Raw genomic sequence first — 21,349 nt, 5'->3', positions numbered from 1 at the left:
TGTTTCATGGAGTTCTAACCAAGCAGGAGCTGCAGGTGCAAGATGGAGAGTTAGCTGGAAATTAATAGTTCCTATTTCTTTAGCCTTTATGGTTAATGAAGCACTTTCACTTACATCATATTATTAACCTGATCACAGAATAATTTATACATGTTATGTTTTCCCATTAGAATATAAACTCCTCAAGGGCAGGAACTGTCTTTTGCTATTTTCGTTGTATTTGCCAGTACCTAGCATGGTGCCTGGAACGTAATATGGGCTTAATAAATGTTTGTTAGTTATTTAGTTGATTTGATGAACTGCCAGCCTACAATGATCCAATGTAACTAGTCACAGTTTTTGCCTATTGGCTGAGGAAAAAAGACTTCAAGCATACAATACCCTTGAAATTTCATTTCCATTGGAATCTGAGGCAGTCTTCTCACAAACCTGAGAGCTTGTTCTAGTTTAAGAGGGCACGATATGGAACTTGATTTAAAATGTAATGTCTATTCTGCTTTTAGTTATTGGTCATTCTGATAGTCAAACATTCTTGTTTTTGGCAACAAATGCAGATTCTGCTTTGGAGTTAATCAGGTTGATCATGTGACCATTATCTCCATGGAAACTGGCCAATAAAAGAGGGTATTTAATTAGAACTGTCCATTAGATTTCAAAAAGAAGCAGAAAGCATATCCATCTCTGGCTTCATATTGTTCTTAATGTGGTTATTGGACTGACAAGCTTTCTGGTAGATAGTTCATTAGCTGGGAGGGAAAAAATTAGACAATGCTGAAAGTGCTATAAGCACGCAAAAAATGGAGACTGGTTGAATTGTACTAGATATATATATATATATATATATATATTTATAAACTGTCTTCTAAAGTATTTATTTCAATTCAAAGGAGCATTTAGAAAACAGATGACCTCTGGCTAAGTATTCAGTAAACACAATCCAGGACAGTAGAATATGGCTTCAGCCAATATCCAATTGATCATTCCCATTTCAAAATCATCTTCTTTTCACAAACAGTTGAAATGACAGAGTCCATTTATAACTAGTACAACTCTGAATGGGTTTACAGATGAAACGAATAGGTTTTCAAATTTAACTGCAGTATGCATTTCAATATATGTGTGAACTATTTTTAAACATATATTTATGGCAATGCATGTTACCTTGGAGGTATGTGACATTTTATTCTAAACTGTGGTTGTGTGCAGGGGTCCAAAAATAGAATAATGCACTTGAAATATCATTTTTTGTATCAGAAAAAACAGTTTTGAGATTTATCCATTTATATTATTTTATATGTGAATCCATATATTAACCCATTTATAAACCTTCCCAGTAATTTTAATATGATTTCATATTTGTATGCCTGAGGTATTTTTTTCTTCCCAGAGTACAATGTTAATGCAGTGATGTGTTCATTTTTGTAACAAAAAGAAAAACTGTAAGCAGTGGGAGGAAAGAGTGTATATACAAAGATAAACATGCACGATTAATGGAGATATATATATATATATACATATACATATATATATATATACATATATATGTTGGATAGAAACAAGTTACTTAATTAAGGAAAATGCACTAAAAGGGTGAATTTGTTTCCACTATGTACTGTGCAATAGCAAAAGCACTAGACTGAGGAAAGAGTTGGGTTCAAACCTAGTAAGAGAACTTCAATTAAAATTTCATCTCTAATGTACAATGCCTCTGTGCCTATAGACAAGTCACCAAGTGGTGGAACAGGGTTAAATGTTGAGTCAGAAGGCTTGAGTATAAATGCTGGCTATGACATTTAATACTTGGATGACCTTTGGCGAGTCATGTAAACTCACTGGTCCTCAGATTCCTCATCTATAAAAAAAAGGTTGAACTAGATGACTTCTAAAGACCCTCCTAGTGCTTAATCTTTGATCCCATGAATATCCTGGGCCTCAGTTTCTTCATCTATAAAATGAAACTGGATCAGATAGCCTCTAAGTTTCCTTTCAGCTCCAGAGCTATGATTCTAATAATGTTAGGACCTATCTTGTTGTGCTGCTAATAAGGATCAAATGCACTCAAAATGCTTTTCAATACATAAATTATTATGTGTCAGCTATCATCAATAATAGATTCTCTACATAGCCAAACCAATATTATATATATATGTGTATATACATACATATGTTAATATGTATAGGTATTAATCTGATGTTCTTTGATACTTCTTGATTCCAAATAACAGACCTGGAAATATATAGATATGACTGTCATCATTAACACCAATAAAGCTCCACAGAGATAGAAGCAACTATGTAGTGGAAAAAAATATTAAGTTAAAGGGGAGAAGACGTGATTGATATGTAATATGATGTATATGATATTGTCCAAGCTACATTAACTTGGACAAATCACTTCTGTTTGGGTATCAAATTGCTCATCTATAAAGCAAGGGGATTGTGTTAGATGGGCTCTGAGTTCTTTTCTGGCTCTTCAATTCTGTAATTCAGGTATATGCTTTTACATGGACAGTTAACATGGGCAAAATATCAATGACTATAATATTCTTTCAATAGGTGGAAATGAGTTAGTATTTTGGATAAAACAGACCATTCAAAACAATAACAGCAATCCCTGATGTAGCCAGATGAAGCACAGAATAATTAGAGAAGTCTTTCTAAGATTCTTCCTTTAGCATAGCTTTTGAAATTCTAAATTGATCTGAGGCTATCCAGGTTCAGGTAAATATGAATGATCAGGACACACCAAGTAAATATGGCACTGCCTTGGTACTGAAACAGAGATGAGAGAAATATGGACACAAATTCCTAGGTCTGTTTTTCAGGGCAAAGGAAAGACTTTCCAGCAGTCATTCAATATCAAACCACAGCACCTAAAAAAAAATGCAAAAATCTCAAATGTTTGGGAATGAACAATTGTTTTAAAGATTCACTTTGGAAGACTGTGATCCAAGGTGAAGAGATGTTAAACCCTTACTTTGTTTCTGTCTTTACAGAGGAAGAGGGCGGAGATCTAGCCCAGCCTGGGATCAGTTTTCCAGGGCCAGCAGAGGAGGAACTAGGTAGAGTACAGATACACAGCACTGGTTGTTGGAAAACTTAGATGTGTCTTATACAGTCATCTGACAGACTGTGCACCTAGAAATTAGTGAACCGTTTGACAAATGTTTTCTTTTAAAGTGTCTGTTTCTGAAATTTATTCTAATAATTGATCATTACAATATGATAAAGGTTTGGGGTTTTGTTTTTTGAGGATTGTTGTTTTAAATGAAAATTAAAAGGGAGTGTGCTTTAAAAAGTTATTTTTAAAAACCACAGAATTATCAAGATATTTCCTTAACAGAGTAAGAGAACTTTATGACAAGCAACCAAACAACAGACCAGGGATTTCCCTCTTCTAGGAAACGAGAGAGTTGATTGGGTCAAGTCACATCTGAGTCTAAAAATCTATGACTCCAAGGTTCTAGATCTTTCTAGCACTTAATGCCACCTTCCATCTCACTTCTTATGAGGGGGAAACAATATAGTCTTGTGATTGTTTCAATGTAAAGGACTCCCAGTGTGGAAACTCCCTCCACATATGAAGATTGGCAACTGGTCTATTATTTATTTTAGAAATTTGCCTGGGGTGCTAAAAGGTTAAGTGGCTTGGTCATGGTCACATGGCCAGCACATGTCAGAGACAGGACTTGGACCCAGATCTTCCTGATTCCAAGGCTGGCCCTTTCCTACTAACCATGCCAGACCTCTCTCTTTGCACATACTAGGCACTTAACGAATTTTTGTTGAATCGCTTTAAACTGACTTTACATATTATAGAGCAACCCTTCTGGGTTCTTCTTCTATGTGATTAGATATTTCTTTAAACTACATCTACGTCTTCTGTGTAAGATGTTTTAAATATAAATGTGGGGACTCAAATTCTTTTTATTTGTGTTTTTTTCTTTGTAACTGTATTACTTGACACAAACCATCTAATTTCCCTGTGTTGGCACAGGTCTGGATGCTGCATATGGATTATGAGCTTTTATCAGAGGGAGTGCTGAATTACTGTCAGTTTCTATTTTCCTTGGCACTAGTTACAATCATGTGGTAATTTTATTTTTCTGCTGGCCTAGGCACAATAAAGCTGGTGCTGTATTTGGCCATTAGGCACTTGCAGTGGAGTTGTGCTTACATAAAAGTGGCAAGCGCTTTTGTGAGAAATATTGAATAAATCCAACTTCATCTTCTAACCGAACAAAGAAATTGTGCAGATGGGTTAAACCCTCCCCCCACCTCCTTCACAATCTTATACAGCTATAATAGGATCATGGAATTTAGAACTAGAAGAAAGCTTGGAGGTTATCTAGTCCAACCCCCTTTTGTCGATGAGGAAGGACTTGGAGCCCTATAGAGAAGTGACTTGCTCAAGGTTATAAAGCTGCTATGCTGCAGAGATTGGATTCAAACCCAAGTCCCTCCAGCTCCAAATCCAATTTCTTTTGCTTATTGTTTTTATGTAGCATTTAAAAAAAAAAAAAACAAAAAACATGGTCCATTTAATGACCCTGTGAGGTTGGTAGTATCTAAGTTTTATCTCCTCTTCCTGGATGAAAAAATAGAGAGAGGGACTAAATGACTTGTTCAAAGTCATGCAGCAGAGCCTTTATTTAATAAACCCATATCTTTAAATTTTTCAAAGCCTAGGACTGTTTCCCCTGGCCTACCCCAAAGCCTGGAAAATTGGCATCAGCCTTTATGCTATTGGCAATGTAAGTATGTCCAATTAATGTGCTAGATCTTAGTTTTAATTTAAAACTCAGACTTTACAGCATTTTGTAGTGGAAAAAGTGCTGACCTTGAACTCAGAAGGCCTGAATTCAATTTCTAACTCTTCTGTTGTTTAGTTAGGCAAACTTGGGCACGTGCCTTCTCTCTAAGTTTCAATTTCTTCATCTGTAAAAAAGAAGATTGGACTGGATAATTTCTAAGGTCTCTCTTGGCTCCAAGATTCTATGATTCTGTGATCCTTTCTTTCCTACCCTTTTATCTGTAACCTATTTTCTTTGTGACTTTAAACTAGTCTTGTTTTGCCAAAAATACAAAATTCAGAAAAAAGGAAAGCAAAAAGGTATTTTGTAATAAATTAGTAGTGCCTTTTTGAAGATGACAACAGCAGGAGAGAAGAAAAATACAAGGAAAATTGGGCAAGGAGGGAGAGAGCCTCTTATCTTCTATTAAATGCTTGTTAAATTGAATTAAATTGAATTACCATTGTAATTCTTTAGTCAAGACTTACAGCATTAAAGTAAGGGAAGGAATTTCTAGTTCATTAATTTTAAAAAATGTTTTATTACGTAACTATTTTGTGCAGATCAGAGGAGATACATACAAATGAAAAAGAGTTTCTGCCCTCCAAGATTTCTATAGTCTACTACAGGGATATAACAAGTAAATAGATTATTAAATACAGGATAATTAGAGGAGGGAAGGAGCATTAATAACTGAAAAGATCAGGAAAGACTTCCTATGGGAGGCTGTACTGAAGCCAAACCCCTCTTCAGTATTGCTGAATGATTTCCTTCTAATTTGCCATTCAAACTGACAAATTTGGAGTTTAGCAAGTTGAAAGGTCCTTATTCTATACAAATAATATTTATACATTCAGGGTTATGCAAATTGAAAGGTCATTATTCTATATAAATAATCACCACCACATTGAAAAATCTCAGCATTTCTGATTATATCACTGTAATGATAATTTGGATTACAGCTATGTTGATCATAGACATGTCAAGCTCAACAGAGCCAAACTAGAAGTCATTCCCTTTCCTCAAAATCCTAGCCTTCTTCTTTATATCCCTATTACTTTTAAGTGTACCACCATTCTTCCAGTGAGCCAGGTTTGAAACGTTGGAGATAATCTCAACTCTGTATTCTGCATCATCCCCCATCATCCCCCATTTCCAAGCAATTACCTCATCTTGTCAACTGCACCTCTGCAACATACAATCATCCCCTTCCTTCTGCTCACAGATCACCTCCTTAGTTCAAGTCATCATTACCCTTCCCCCTAAACTACTGCAATAAATACCAAATTCTCCCTACCTCACATAATAGCTAATATTTTTATAGAGGCTTAAGGTTTGTTGATGTACTTTATAAATGTATTTCACATTTGATCCTAACAACCCTGGGAGGTAGGGGCTATTATTATCCCCATTTTACAGGTGAGGAAACTGAGGCAGAGGTTAAATAACTTGCCCTGGGGCATGCAGCTAGCAATATCTCAGGGCAGATTTCAACTCAGATTTTCCTGACTCAAAGCCCAGTGCTAGCCACTGACTCACTTACCTGCCTCTAAATCTCTTCTCTCTGAAATCCATCATTCACACAGTCAGCAAAATGATATTCCTAAAGTTCAGGTATGACCAAGGTTTTCTCTTTCACAGTAACTCCTGTGCCTCCCCCACCTCTATGAAAAATTACAGACTTCTTTTGACATTGAAAACCCTTAACACTATGGCTCCTACCCACCCATTTCTGCACTCTGAGGTCCAGCTAAACTGACCTCACATACAGCACTTCATCTTGTCTCCGTGCCTTTGTACAAGTTGTCCCTCCCACCCCCTTTCTTAGAATGTACTCCCTCTTCAAATCTTTAGCTTCCTTCAAAGCTTAGCTCAAACTTTATCTCTTAGGTTAGGGCTTTCTGAATACCCCAAACTACTAATGCCTCCTTCCCTCAAAATTGTTTTGCTTTGCATATTTTTTGTATTTATATAAACCCCCCTGGCCAGAGAATATGAGCTCCTTTTAATCCCAACATCATAGTGTCTGTGACATGGCCAACATTTAATAAATGTTTTAATATTGATTGATTTGTGTACACACCAACCTCAACCCAAAGCTAAAATTATTTCCATTGACTGGAGACTCTCTTAATTCTGTTGCTTTACTACGACTTTCAAAGGAGCTCATTTGGAAATTTTAGTCATTTTACTTTTAACACTAAAATTTTGCCTGCATAACAAACATCTAGAGAAAAACCAGCAAATCCATCAATTAATCACTAAGAATGTGAAATATGACAAATTCATGGAATTGGAATAGAAAGGATTGTCTAATGGTTGATGAATCCTCAATACAATGAATATGTATAAGGAGCTCATTGGGTACATGTCACTGATCTGGATAATTAACTGGATTTCCAGAGTGAGAAATTGGAAGTTTGTTATTGTGGAGATAAAAGCATAGGTGTAGACCTTGTTTGTTTTTCTTCCCACACACATGAATTTACCTCCATCTCACATTTCCTTTCAAAATTGCATCCTTAAATTGTGTCTGTTTATATCTGCTATCCTTTCAAATAAAGGACCCAGTACTCAGCTCAGTGCCTTGGGCACTGAATACATATTTCTTAGACTGGATATTTGTCAAACTGTTAGACAGGCCTGTCTACTTTAGCAGTGTGGATCTGTCATATCTCTAATCCTTATTAATAAATAGGACTCAGTGACAAAGACTCATTGTTGACGCTAGGATTTCTTTTCCATAGACGTTAATAAGAAGACAATACAAATATTGGTTGAAATTAAGTTGATGCTATCCTAAGCTGTTAAGAAAAAGATTTCTTTATTGTGAATGATGACTGACACTGATGAAGAAACAGGCATCATTACCATCCCAATAAAAACAACTAGTCAAAAGCATATCTAGCAGAAAGGCTTTTTTTATTTTTGGCTGGGGAGGTGGGTGGAGGTGGGCATTTAATGAATACATAATACTATATTCATTAACATTTAAAAGAACAGAAATAATTTAATTATAACATTAATTAACAGTTTCCTTGATGGAAAACTGGCAAAATAGTCCTCTATAAAAAATTTGTCACACATAATGTGAACAAATGATTTAATGCTTGTGAAATGTCAGCATTCTCTACAAACGTTAACATTTGATAATATTTGGTGGAACCATGGAGTGCCTTGAAGTGTTAGATTTTGGTGTGTGTGTGTGTATGTATGTGTGTGTGTGTGTTCGTGTGTGTGTGTGTGTGTGTGTTCAATTAGGATCTATTGGTTAGGACATGTTTTGTTTTGTTTTTTTTTTAAAACTAAGTTCATTGTATTCACTGCTTTTTCAATGAATTGACATAAACACCTTGGAGAAAAATGTTAAGATTTCAGCCTCAAGAGGTTGAAAATAACTGTTTGAATCCATCACTTAATAAAAAGGTCAATTCAATTAAAAATCAGTCAATACAATATAAAAATAATGAAAATATTCATTAAATACATACTGTGTACAGTTAATACTTGTTTGTCCTCTTATTTTGGTGGTGGGCTGTGGGTGGCAAGGAAATCCTTTGATTCTGTCGACCTAAAGAACTCCCCATATGCAAGCTACTATCTATAACTGAAAGTCTCAGATTGCTTCCTGAGGCCTGTACTCTATGCTGCTATGTAAATGCAAACAAAAGTGAAGCATAACTGCATTTGGGGTCAGAAATCCTGTCTCTGCCACTTACTACCTGTGTAATGTTAGACAAAACATTTTACCTCTGTGGGCCTCAGTTACTTGATTTTACAATGAGAGGTTTGAACTTGATAGCCTGTAGGATCCTTTCTAGCTTTAAATCTATGATCCAGTGGTTGGGGGTTTTTAATTTATTTTTAACCAGTAAATTAACAGACATTTATTCTATTCTCAAGATACCAAAAGGGACATTTGAGTCGGGGAGAAGAGGGATGCTGTTTGTTTTTTACAACTAGAAGTAGTATAAATTTGGTCATTTATGACTGGAGATCATTGAGCTTCTTTTGTTGGTTCCATAAAGACAGTACATGATAAATATGTGAAACCATGTAACACTATTATTAAAATATTCTTAAAAATTTTCCCCAAGTTCTTCAGTTTCCTACAAAATAAAAGAATTGGACAATAATAAGAATAACAATAATAAACCAGCATTTATCAATTTCTTTAAGTTTTGCAAAGTGTTTTACATTTGTTGCCTTATTTGATTCTCAAAACTCACAACAACTCTTTGGGGTAGGTTCTATTATTATCACCATTTTACAGATGAAGAAACTGAGGCTAAGTGACTTGTCTAGGGTCATATAGCTAGTAAGTGACTGAGACAGGATTCAAACTCAGGTCTTCCTGAATCCAAGTCTAACACTCTATCCATTGTTCCACTTAACCACTTTTGTTGGACTAGAAGGATTCTTAGATCTCAAATATTGTCAATACTAACTCTATAGCAAGATGGCTAGCCCATACTAGGCATTTAATAAATGTTTGCCATCCCTTGTAGCTCTAATATTCTGATTCTATTGAATCATTTTGGAGAAAGGATCAGTCTTCTAATTGCATTGTGATCATTGCCCTTTTGCCATGGTGTAATGAGAGCCCCTAGAACTCCTTTTCCAAGGTATAGGGATTTTACAACTTAGGACATTAATATTCTATAACTGGAAATTCACTTTTGATTCAAACCCCAATTGAAAACAGTCACTGCTTTTTGAAAAAAAAAATCTTCCTTCAAAATGATAAAATCTGAAGTTTCATTTGAGCTGACAGGGAAGCCCTAGGGAAATACCAGCCACCTATCAATGATACAAAGGGGAAAAAAAGGAAAGGAAAGAAACCTGAGATTAGCTTGGGAATCAAGTGAGTACAAATCATATTTTTTTCAAAGAGGTATACTAAAGATTCCATGCCCCTGTTATTATCTATTGAATTAAAAGGCCATCTGCATTCTCTACAATTCATCTGGTAAAATGTAAGAATAAAGTCATTTTATGATGATGAAAATGACCATGCGAAATAGGAAAGATAAGGAAGCTTTCTGTGGAATTAAAGTCGAATCACTAAGAAAAGTGACCTTAATATCTCACATTCAAAATGATTACAATGGAAGAGGAAAGGCCACTTTGTCTCCATGAGAAAAGCATTCAGGGAAGGCCTTCAGAGAGGCTAAATTTAAATTGCTATGTCAGTCATTTTGTACCATTTGTCCATTGTAAGGGAATTTGTTTCTAGGAAGGGCATTCTTTCATTCTCTAGGAGGTTATATTTGATACTTTTAAAAGGATAATGGTTTGTCATCATAGATTAGAACAGATGGAATGCCCAAGGTTCCATATTAGGACTTGCTTGCAGGATGAAATAAAGCAATTTATTGAGGGTTTGTGCCATCTTGAGCACAATACTGTGAAAAATTCAAGTCAAGTTAACAAAGTCACAAAATGTCCTTTGTTCCGAGCACTGTGCAAAGTGCTGGAGATACAAAGAAAGGCAAAAGTGCTCCCTGCCTTCAAAGAACTAACAATCTAATGGGGGAGACAACATACAAAAATCTATGTACAAACAATATATAAACAGGATAATTTGGAAATAATCTCTTATTTGCACTAGCAATTAAGATGAACTGAGAAACACTTCATGCAAAAGGTGGGATTTCTTTCTCTTCCCTTACTCATCTCGTCCCCTAAAGTGGGATGAGATGAGTCAGGGAGATCATCCAAAAGGCTGTAATAGTCTAGATGCAAGATGATAAGTGTCTATACCAAGGACATGACAGTATCAGAGGAGAAAAAGGGCCACATACAAGAGATGTTGCAAAGGTAGAACTGATAGGACTTATCAACAGACTGGATACAAGGAGAAAGGGGGAGTGTGTTGTTGATGATTATACCTGTGTTACAAGCCGGGATGACTAGGAGAACTGATGGAACCCTTGACAGTAATAGGCAAGTAATAAAGACAGTGAGGTGTTTTTGGTTTTGTTTTTTTTTTTTTTTTTGGCAGGGAGGAGTGCAGAAGGGGGAAGATGAATTCAGTTTTGGAGTTGTTGAGTTTAAAATGTCTTCAGGACATTCAGTTTGAGATGTCTAATGGGCAATTGGTGATGTGATACTAGAGGTCTGGAAAAGGGTTAGAGCCAGATAAGTAGTCTGAAAATTATCTGCATAGAAATCATAATTGAATCCATGGGAGCTGATGAAATCAAAGAAAATATTATGGAGATGGAAGAGGGGACCTAGGACAGAATCTTGGGGGGACACCCACAGTTAGCAGTCATAACCTGGATGAATATCCAATAAAGGAGGCTGAGAAGGAACAGTCAGACCAGTAGGAAGAGAGCCAAGAGAGAACATTATCCTGAAAACCTGTACAAGAAAGTATCAAGGATAAGAGAGTGATCAAGTAAATACATACATAAGTGTGACACAAGAAAATCTGTAGAGGCACAATGCCATAAGGGATAGAGAACTATCCTCAAATTTATGAAGTGCTGGATTCAAGTTCTGCCACTGAAACATATAAGCTGTGTGGACCTAGGCAAGTCATTTAAACTCAGTGCCTCAGGAAATTCTTATAAATTACAGAACAAATGTCAATCCATATTAGTAAATAGAGTTTCTTCACTTGGAATTCCCTATACCAATTTATCACAGGTCAGGTTAAAAAATAATACAGATGAAAGCATGAGCAAATAGGGGAATGGGTGAGGGGCAGGGTATGAAATAGGCTTCATGGAGGAGCCCCTGAGCAGTCCTGAGAGGGAGAGAGGGAGGGAGGGAGGGAGAGAGGGAGAGAGGGAGAGAGGGAGAGAGGGAGAGAGAGAGAGAGGGAGAGAGAGAGAGAGAGAGAGAGAGAGAGAGAGAGAGAGAGAGAGAGAGAGAGAGAGAGAAGAAAAGACTATAAGAGAAAGAGTTTAGGAGAAAATGCATGCCAGGCATTGGAAATGGTTCATTCAAATGCAAAGAGGGAATGTAAAATTCAGGTAATAGCTAGTAGTGTAGTCTAGCAACTATATAGAGTGTGTGAAGGGGAAATCATATCACACAAGGCCAGAAAGATCCACTGAAGCCAGATTATGGACAGCCTAAAATGTTGGGCTGAGGTGTTAATATTTTATACTAGGGAAAACAAAGTACCAATGAAGCTTTTTTTTCCTCCCTTATTCATTATTTATGTGTACTAACTTTATTCCCTGCCCTACTAATTGGGTTCTCAGTATGCATGGAATAGTTCTCCATAAAAGGGAGATTCAGTCCCACTTGTAATAGCTACAGATTATTTTTATGCTAGAAGTTGGGACATTACCTATCAAGATTATGCAAAAATGAAAATTCACCAAATTTTTGGTTTACATAGTGGCAGATGGTGTAGTATTATTAGTAATAGTAAGCAGCAAGATCCTTAATTGAGCAGTAATATATTTATAGCGTACTTTAAGGTTTACAAAGTGCTTTCTTCTTAACAACTCCCACTAAGTTACACTTTTTATTCCCATTTTACTTTTGAGGTAATTGACATTCAGAGAAGATAAGTGATATTGCCAGATTCAAACAATTAATAAGTAGCAGAACAATAGTCAAACATATCTCTCTTTGAATCAGGTCCAGCATTCTTTCCAACAAAAGATTTAGTTCAATTCTTTTATAGGTACTAGCATACCTTTATGCTATAACAGTTGTTAAGTGCAGGAATTCATGCAGTTTCTGGAATTTCCTTCTTTGGAAATTTGATCAGGATAGGTACCTGGCTCTTTAAGATGGAGTCAGAGTGGCCCCACAAAAATCGGTTTGAAGTCACACTGCTCCTGAGAAACCCAGAATTCCATTGGGTATATTGCATTTCCCTCAAGAAAAAATTATGTTGGATCTAAGTCATTACTCAGCCCTATTCCAACACTGAACAAAGATTTCAGGCATGCAAAGAACCCTAACCCAACAAAAAGATTTCCGGTTGCAATGTACCCCAAAATGTGTAGAGTTTTCCTGAATTCAAAAAAGTACTAATGAAGATGACCTTTTAGATTCTTTCCAGTCTTAGCATCAACACTCCTCCCAAAGTAACCATAAGGTTAAAAGACATTCTCTACTAAGGCATTTAAAAATTAGGGCTAATGACGTAATAAAATAAACACTGAAACATGACATGTTTGATGAGAAGCCAATCAAGATGAGCCTTATAAAATACAATAAATATTTACTAACCACCTACTATGTGCCAGGCTCTGTACTAACCACTGGGGAGACAAATAAGAAAAAGAAAGATAGTCTCTGCCCTCAAGGAGCTTACAATCTAACTGAGGAAGGCAATACACAAGAAGCTGGAAGGGGGGTAGGCTCTAAAGGATACCTAGCACAAAGTCTTCTTGTTCAGTGGCATTGAAACCAGGCAGAGCTGCAGATACAAAATGGAGCAAGCTGGAAGACCAATTTCTGTAAAGGAAGGCTTTAGGAGTTGTGTACTCTACTTTCCAGCAGATGCATAAGTTTATGATGGATATAGTTTTATTTTATTTTATTGAAGAGGAAAAAGATTGACATAGTACTTTTAAAAAAAAAAACAACACAGCCAATATGGCATAGTAAAATGCTTGACTTAGAGTCAACCACGACTGGTTTCAAATTCTGTTTCTAACACTCATTAAACATCTGACCCTGGACTATTCATTTCTCCCCTCTGAATCTCAGTTTCCCCACATGCAAAATAAAATAAAAATGAGTGCACTATATGCTGGGATAACGGGGGTGTCAAAAGGCTCTAATAGTTTGCAAAGTACTTCCCACACTATAAGGAACAACAGAAATGCTACTTTCCATTATTGATAATAATTGTTATCATTGTTCATATTATTATTGTTATTAGATACATCTGTGTACATTTTCCATCCTCATTATTTCAAAACTCTACCATTTTTAGGCTGCAGAAGGACGATTCAGACCATATTGCTTAAAAAAGAATATGGTGAGCCTGCAAGTTTAAAAACAAGTGTGTAGATACTGTGTCAGGAAGATAAAGCATGAAGCAGAAGGGGAGGAGAGAAGGAAGGAGAAAGAGGAAAAAAACTTACAAGGGAAGGAAGGAGTGAATGAGGGATATATTGATTTTATTTCATCAGAGTTGATAATGCCTCATTGGGCTGACCTTTTTCTAATTCAAAAAAAAAGCCTTATTTTTCCACTTCTAAGGGCAGGATCTGAAATCATATCTTCAGTGGGAAGGGAAAGAACATTAGTTTTATGTCATCCTCATTACTTATGCAACACAATGTCATCAACCTACATGGTTTTCTCCATTCAAAAAGTAGAAAAGTATATTTGAGAGAGACACAGTCAACATATGGAAAACCATTGCGTATCTAGCCTTAGTCAGTGCTCCACTAGACCACCACTTTTATAACTGCTTAAGTCACTTGAAGATTCCAAAGGACGAAAACAAACACCTTCAATATTATTTAAGAGCAAAAAGCTATTTCTTGTTTGGATAGCTAGCTGGGTGTTGGGGAGGAAGAAGGTAAGATAGTATAAATGTGTACCTGTTATATCAGTTATAAATGTAATTGACACAATTACATTCTAAGTCAGGTGTTTTTAACCTGAAATATGTGAACTGGGTTTCTATTTATATTTTGACAACTAATTCAATATAATTGGTTTCCTTTGTAATATTATATATTTTGTTATATGCATTTAACTTGCTAACATCATCCAGGAAACCTTGGATAACCCCAGGTTACCTTGATTTCAAGCCTAGCACAGCACACTAGCTCTGATGCCACACTAACTCTATAAATACTTATTGATCCATTGGTTTAACTGGGGCTGAAGTATGAAGACCTGCCATACACTGAAGTAGCTGCTTAGTTGTGGGAGAATGAAACCACACAAAAAATAAATATAAAAATCTAAGGTTGGGTGAATTTGAGAGTTTTAAAGCTGAATGAGACTTTGAAGATAGTGAATAAGAAGGACACGTAGCAGAAATACTTAGATGTAGTCCTGCTACTGAAATTTGTGGAGGTTTTACAAATGACAGCAAGGGGAATTTGTACATTTTTTTTAAAAAAACCTCATTGCTCAGATCATCTGTGATATCTCTATGGTCATATAGACCTTGCATGCTGGCAAACTCAGGTACAGAAAAACTGAACATCGAAATATTACAAATAAGGATTTGAATTGTTTCTCATTTATGAACAAAGATAGTATTTTTTAGAAATACATAAAATTAAATATTGTTGAATCGAGGAAAATTACTATTTGAAGCAAATATAGAATTAATTGTATATTTACAATTACTTACTAGCTGTGTGACCCTGGGCAAGTCATCTAACCCTGTCTGCCTCAGTTTCCTCACCTGTAAAATGAGCTGGAGAAAGGAAATGGCAAACTACTCCAGTATCTTTGCCAAGAAAAATCCAAATGGGGTCACAAATGGAGTCAGACATGACTGAAATGAACAACAACAAATACAACAGGAAGCATATAAATTTAAACAGCATATTCACTTCCTTAATCCAACTACCTGGCACATATTTCTGACAAGAATTAACAGACTTCACACCATCTTCTGTCAGAATTGATCCACATATTATCTTGCTAGATTTGGGAAGTGTCACAGTGGAGAGAGTTCTGGCCCCAACTCAAGAATTCTTAAGTTCAAATCCTGCCACAGATACTAATTAGATATGTGGCCCTGGACAAGACTCCGAATCTCTGGCTGCGTCTGTTTTCTCATGTATAAAATGAAGATAATAATAGGAATGAACTTCCCAGAGTTGTTGTTGTTGAGGTGTAGATGCTAAGGGCACTGAGACCCAAAATCATGACATGTGGGTCCTGCCCGAATGAATGACCTAAGTCGTCTTTCAGCCAAAGACAAAGTTTATTACAGATATACCATACAGGCCACATTCTTAAGGAATCTGAACATTAGTGACACCCTTAAGGAGGAGCAAGCATGAGGAAATCTCAGCATTTAAATGGGGGCCAGGATGGATCTTATATACAGCCAAATAATTTGGGGTGATTGGGGGAGGGGCTGGGAGGAGGAATCTGAGGCTGAGGTGACTGGGGGAGGAATTTAGGGAGAATCCCAATGGGAGCGTCTGGGAGGTCAAACGGGATCATCTGGACAATGGAGGGCTAGCCTCCATCAGGGTAACAAAGAACTGGAAGATAGGGAAGGAAGAGGTTGAATGGAATCTGTCTGGATAAGATCAAAGGTGGGAAATATGCTAGATTTCCTTAGGATATCAAAGGGAGATTGGGCCTAGGAGATAAAGCCAGTTGATAGGAATAAGAATAAAAAATAAGGAAAGGCCCATTGAGTGGATTATAGCCTCAGGCAATCTCTTGAGACTTCTTTGATAGTTCAAAGAAAATTCAAGGGTTTTCTGGGGCCTGTAGACAAATGGGACCCAGATTCTTTTTGAGGTGAGGGGCAAAAGTCTCATCATTGTGAAAATCAAATGAGATAGTATTTATAGAGCATTTGTAAACCTTAAAGTGCTATGTAGAGCCCAGCTAGGTAGTCATTGTTAAAGCTAATCTCAGAGTCAGAGAGATCCATGTTCAGATCCTTCCTCTTAAACATAATATCCCTGTAACCTGTAAACTTCATCTCTCAGTGGCCCAAGCAGTTTTATAGTCTTTAAATTCCTTGAAGTGAACTCATGTAAGGACATGGACACAAGTTGTACAGAATGGGGAGGTGTGGCTGGATTGCAAACTGAATTTTTGAAGGAACATATACACCAATGAAGTCAGAGATCTATTCAAATATTTTAGATTAAACATAGTAAAGGTATTATTGGTATTATTATTACTATTATTATTGTTGCCATTTTATAGATGAGAAAACTGAGTTCGATAGAGTTGCTCAGGATTACTCAGTATAAGAAGCAAGATGAAAACCCACATCTCTCCTGACTTCAGGTTCAATGGTATTTCTATTACAACATGCTATTCAGTGATAACTGCTGATAATTAGAAGCCAACATGATTTCACTATGCCTCAAAGTTCATAGTGCTCTCATTTCCTTTTTTGAAAAGGTTACTGTGCAAGGAGAGAAGCACCTTAGCGTAGAAAATAGAGGTGGACTCAGATTCTGGAAGATCTAAATTCAAGTTCTGACTTTAACACATACTGTCTGTATGCCTCTGGCCAAGTCATCTAACTATCAAGTGTCTGAAACAACTCTCTAAGAATACCTACTGATATGCATTAGCGGAAGGAGTTCTCTGTACCAACAAAATCAGGTACAAAAGAAAAAAAAATACTATTAGATTAGCCATATACTGTAAACATAGTATATCCACATTTCAAAAATGCAACTAAAAAGATATTTCATTTAAAATGGAACAAAAAAAATCAAATTACAATTTTTAAAATGGTATCTCATTATAGCCTTTAAAAAGATGTACAAGTGTGGGCTGAATGATAGGTGGTTTGTAAAAGTATTGATGAATTTATATCCACCCAAAGATAGTAGTAATAATAATGATAGCTAGTTCTGCGTTACATAGCTCTTTACCCTTACAAATATTAACTCCTTTGATCCTCACAACAACCCTGAGAGGTAGGTGCTATTATTATCCCATTTTACAGTTGAGGGTACTGAACCTGAGAGATGTTAAATGACTTGCCCAAGATCACACAATTAGCAAGCATTCAAATTCAAACTCAGGATTTTCCTAATTCTAGGTCAAGCATTGTATTCACTGTGCCACCTAGCACTCAAGATGTGCTGCAGGGCTCATTATTTGGTCCTGTTCTATTCAATGGTAATGTGGGGTTAGTGTAACTTAAAAGTGTTTCATAACTAAGAAAATAATTAGAAGTGTGAACTGACTACAAGCCAATAGCACAATGTGGCTGCCAAAATAGGCTACTTCAGTCTTAGGTTATATTGATTAATAGCATAGATTCCAGCTAGGTAAACCATTATTTAAAGTGAAAAGAAATCTGTTGTCTGTCCAAGTTTTAAGGCCATGTAAAAATGTTTTGGAAATTAAAAACAATAATGTGGTTTTGGCAATTCTTATTCAAAGGACTAAGAATGGGTGTTCACATCTCAGTCCTGCCATTTGTTACCTATGTTACCTGGAGCAAGCCATTTAGCCCCTCTCTTCTCATTTGTAAAATGAAGAAGTTGAATTTCCAACATCCTTTTCAGCTTGAAACTTATGATCCAAAGAGCAAAACATTTTGATTGGAAGCAGAATTTCTCCTTATTAAGACAGTCGAATCATGTAATCATCTACCTTTAGTTTAGGTTACAAAGTGCTTTCTACCTATTCAGTCAGTGGCTAGAATTTGTTGAAAGACAGAGAAAGAATTGTTTATAAAAGGAAATTATGTGAATCTTATACTTAACCTTTAACATCTTAAAGTATCCAACAGTTAGCTGCTAGCTAACCTAGCCAGACATTGAGAAGGGAAAACCACTATCCATGAAGAGGTCTAGAGATTTGGGGTGATTGGAACCCCAAGATCACGATGTGAGCCCTGCCTGAATGAATTCAACTCAAATCTTCTTCCAACCAGAGAAAAAGTTTATGAGAGATAAATCATATAGGCCAGACTCTTAAGGAATCTGAACATTAGTAACGCCCGTAGGGATGAGCGGGCATGAGAGTCTCAGCCTTTTGCGCATGAGAAAATCTCAGCGTTTGAATGGGGGCCAGGGTGGATCTTATATACACTAAAGTAACTTTGGGTGGCCAGAGGAGGGGGCTGGGAAAAGGGTCTAGATGAGAATTCTGATTGGAAGGTCTGAGAGATTGAATAGACAATGGGAATAGATAATGAAGGGAACTAGAAGGTAGAGTTAGAAAGGATCAAAAGGTGGGGCTAGGGCTTTCCAAGGGAGATAAGGGGAGTTGATAAGGAACCTAAAGTTTAAGGGTTTTCTGGGGCCTGTAAACAAATGGGAGCCAGATTCTTTTTGGGGGCAAGGGGTGAAGGTGCATCTGAATAAGATCAAAAGGTAGGACTAAGGCTTTCAAAGGGAGATAAGGAGCTGGGGCCTGTAGAGCCAGATTCCCTTTGGGGCAAGGTGCTAAGATCTAGGCTTGGGCTTATACCCCATCATCCATACCCATTTTTAGCCTGGTAGATACATTCTCAAAACAAAAAATGTTTCCTGTACCTTGAAATGTTTTGTTCCTTCAGTGTGGGTACATCCAAAAAAAGGGTTATGACCAAAATTTTTAATTAAATGGCTCGAAATATGACATTACATCTTAGAGACAAGGCCCAAAGAATTTTTCATATAAACAACTCATTCAGTCCCACAAGGAAATAAAAGGAGGAGAAGGTGATAAGAGTATAGCAGTCTTAAGGTCAGATAGTGTAGCAGCAATGACAATCGATTGAGAAGCAGAGCACCTGGATTCAAATTCTATCTCTGTTAGTGAACTTGGACAGATCATCAACTTTTCTGGGCCTTGTTTTCCCCATCTATAATACAAGAGGGTTGGATTAGATCTGGGGTCTCAAACAACTGCTGCCAGGCAGCAGGCAGCTCCCAGCACTCCCTAGCACACAGGGAACCAGATTAAAATGCAATTGAGAAATATTCAACAAAATATAATAAAACACAGGTCATGTTAATATGTGATTTTCTAAGTCAAAGTATTGCCTGCAAGTGTTCCTATGTGTGTTTTAGTGGCCCCCACTTCTATTTGAGTTTGATACAACTGGATTAGATGATCCATCTAAGGTCTACTCCAGCTCCAAATATGTAGGGTCTTAAATGTTGCCTTAAGGGGTTTGTATTTTATCACATCCTGTTCTGTGCTATCTACCTGAATTCTCCAGGATAACTCCTATTAATTCCTTCAGAAGAAAAAGGTTCTTTCTTTTTACCTGGAGGAATTCAGTTGTCCAAATTTGGTGAACTAAGGAAATGGGAGCCAAGAAAAAGTAATTCCAGGGATAAAAGAATCTTAGACGTCAGTGCCACCAGGTTCCTTATGGTTTGTACGATAAAATACAAACTCTTTAATCCAGTATTCCCATTTTATTCAGTCATGTCCAACTTCATGACCCCATTTGGTGTCTTCTTAGCAAAGACAGTGGAGTAGTTTGCCATTTCCTTCTCCAGCTCATTTTACAGATAAGGAAACTGAGGCAAATAGGGTCAAGTGACTTGCCCAGGATCACATACCTAGTAAGGGTCTGAGGCCAGATTTGAACTCAGGAAGATGAGTCTTCCTGACTCCAGGCTTGGCACTCTCTCCGCTGTGCCACCTATAGCTGCTATAGGTACTTAGTAAATACCTTTTCTAAAAGTTAAGCAAACCTGGCTGATAATCAGTGACAAGCATACCATTGAGCTTTTATGAATGATAACACTAAACAAAAAAAGGTGGAGGGGGGGGAAGCAGTTACTCCTAGAATCCAGAGAGTAAGTAGTCAACTGACACTCTAGTGGTCCAAAACCAGCAGGAGGAGTGGGAGCAGACAAAGTAAGCCCAGAGGAGGTGGTTAAATACTTTTGTTCTGATCTTAGTATTCTCAGGGTCTAACAGGAAACTTCATTTATAATATACATAAACATTTCTTGAGCTAGATAGACTACAAGTGGAGAGGCAGCCTATTAGTAGTGAATGGGGGGGGCAAGCCTGAGAGTCATGAAGACATGATTATAAGTCTGGTCTCCGGCACATACTGACAATGGGACCCTGGGCAAGAAGCTTAACATTTCATGCCCCAATTAACTTCCCAAAATAAACATTAAAGAGGAGTGATCTATAATGGAGGAGAGAGTTTCTACATAAGTAGTTCCTGACTGATGAAATTATAGGTATCAACTCCCCAAAAAAGGAAATATAAAGGGCAAAAACAAGAATAAAAACATAACAGAGTGAATAGAATCCCCCAACAACATGTATTTCCTACTTCTATTTCTTTTTCTCTCTCATCTTTTTTTGTCCTTCATTCCTCTTTCCCTTTTCCATTCCTCTTACTTTTTTCTCCATCTTTTGCCTCATTGGACTGAAGGACATTACTTACTACTACAGTAGCCCTTGGCATTAAAAAGGGGACTGAGCCCTGACCTAAGTACCCCCAACAATTTTTTTTGGAAAAATAGTACTTTCCTAATTGTGAGCCCATCACACTGAAAAGGCTTAGAAAAAAGGATAATCATTGTATTTTGAGGTAGGAGAGACCTTAGGGACCATCTCATCCATTCCATTTTATGGAGCAGGAAACAGAAAACCAGAGGAATTAAGTAACTTTACCAAAGTTACACAAGCAACGATGGAAGAGCTAGGATTTAAACCCCAGACCCTTTGATTCCAAAATTCAGTGTTCTTCATGCTCCATTGAAAGGGGGAGGGGGTCATAGGGATAAGTGTAATGGAACATCATTAAAAAAAAAAAAAATTCCCTAAAGGAAGCATCAAGGAGAGGCAACCAGGTGGCCCCATACAGAAAATAGTATATTCTGATTCAGTATAAACTGACTTCAAATCCTTCCCCAGACTTTTTTTTTTAGCTATTTGACCCTGGGCAAATCACTAAATTTTCTTAACCTCAGTTTCCTCACCTG

At 36.8% G+C, this 21,349-nt stretch overlaps 1 protein-coding gene across 1 annotated transcript in view; it reads left to right on the top strand.

The window, feature by feature from the left end:
* Positions 1–3,004: 3,004 nt before the first annotated feature.
* The window catches only part of DLGAP2 (DLG associated protein 2), a 259,975-nt gene continuing 241,630 nt past the window's right edge, over positions 3,005–21,349 (top strand). The window contains exon 1 of the mRNA XM_027840397.1: positions 3,005–3,062. The gene's annotated coding sequence lies outside the window, so the exon portion shown is untranslated. The remainder of the gene's footprint in view (positions 3,063–21,349) is intronic.

This window comes from Vombatus ursinus, unplaced genomic scaffold (genome assembly GCF_900497805.2).
Source record: "Vombatus ursinus unplaced genomic scaffold, bare-nosed wombat genome assembly UNPS02014841.1, whole genome shotgun sequence".
NCBI classification, from domain to species: domain Eukaryota; kingdom Metazoa; phylum Chordata; class Mammalia; order Diprotodontia; family Vombatidae; genus Vombatus; species Vombatus ursinus.
The sequence above is the reverse complement of the archived record's forward strand: the minus strand, read 5'-3'. Positions and strand labels throughout refer to the sequence as shown.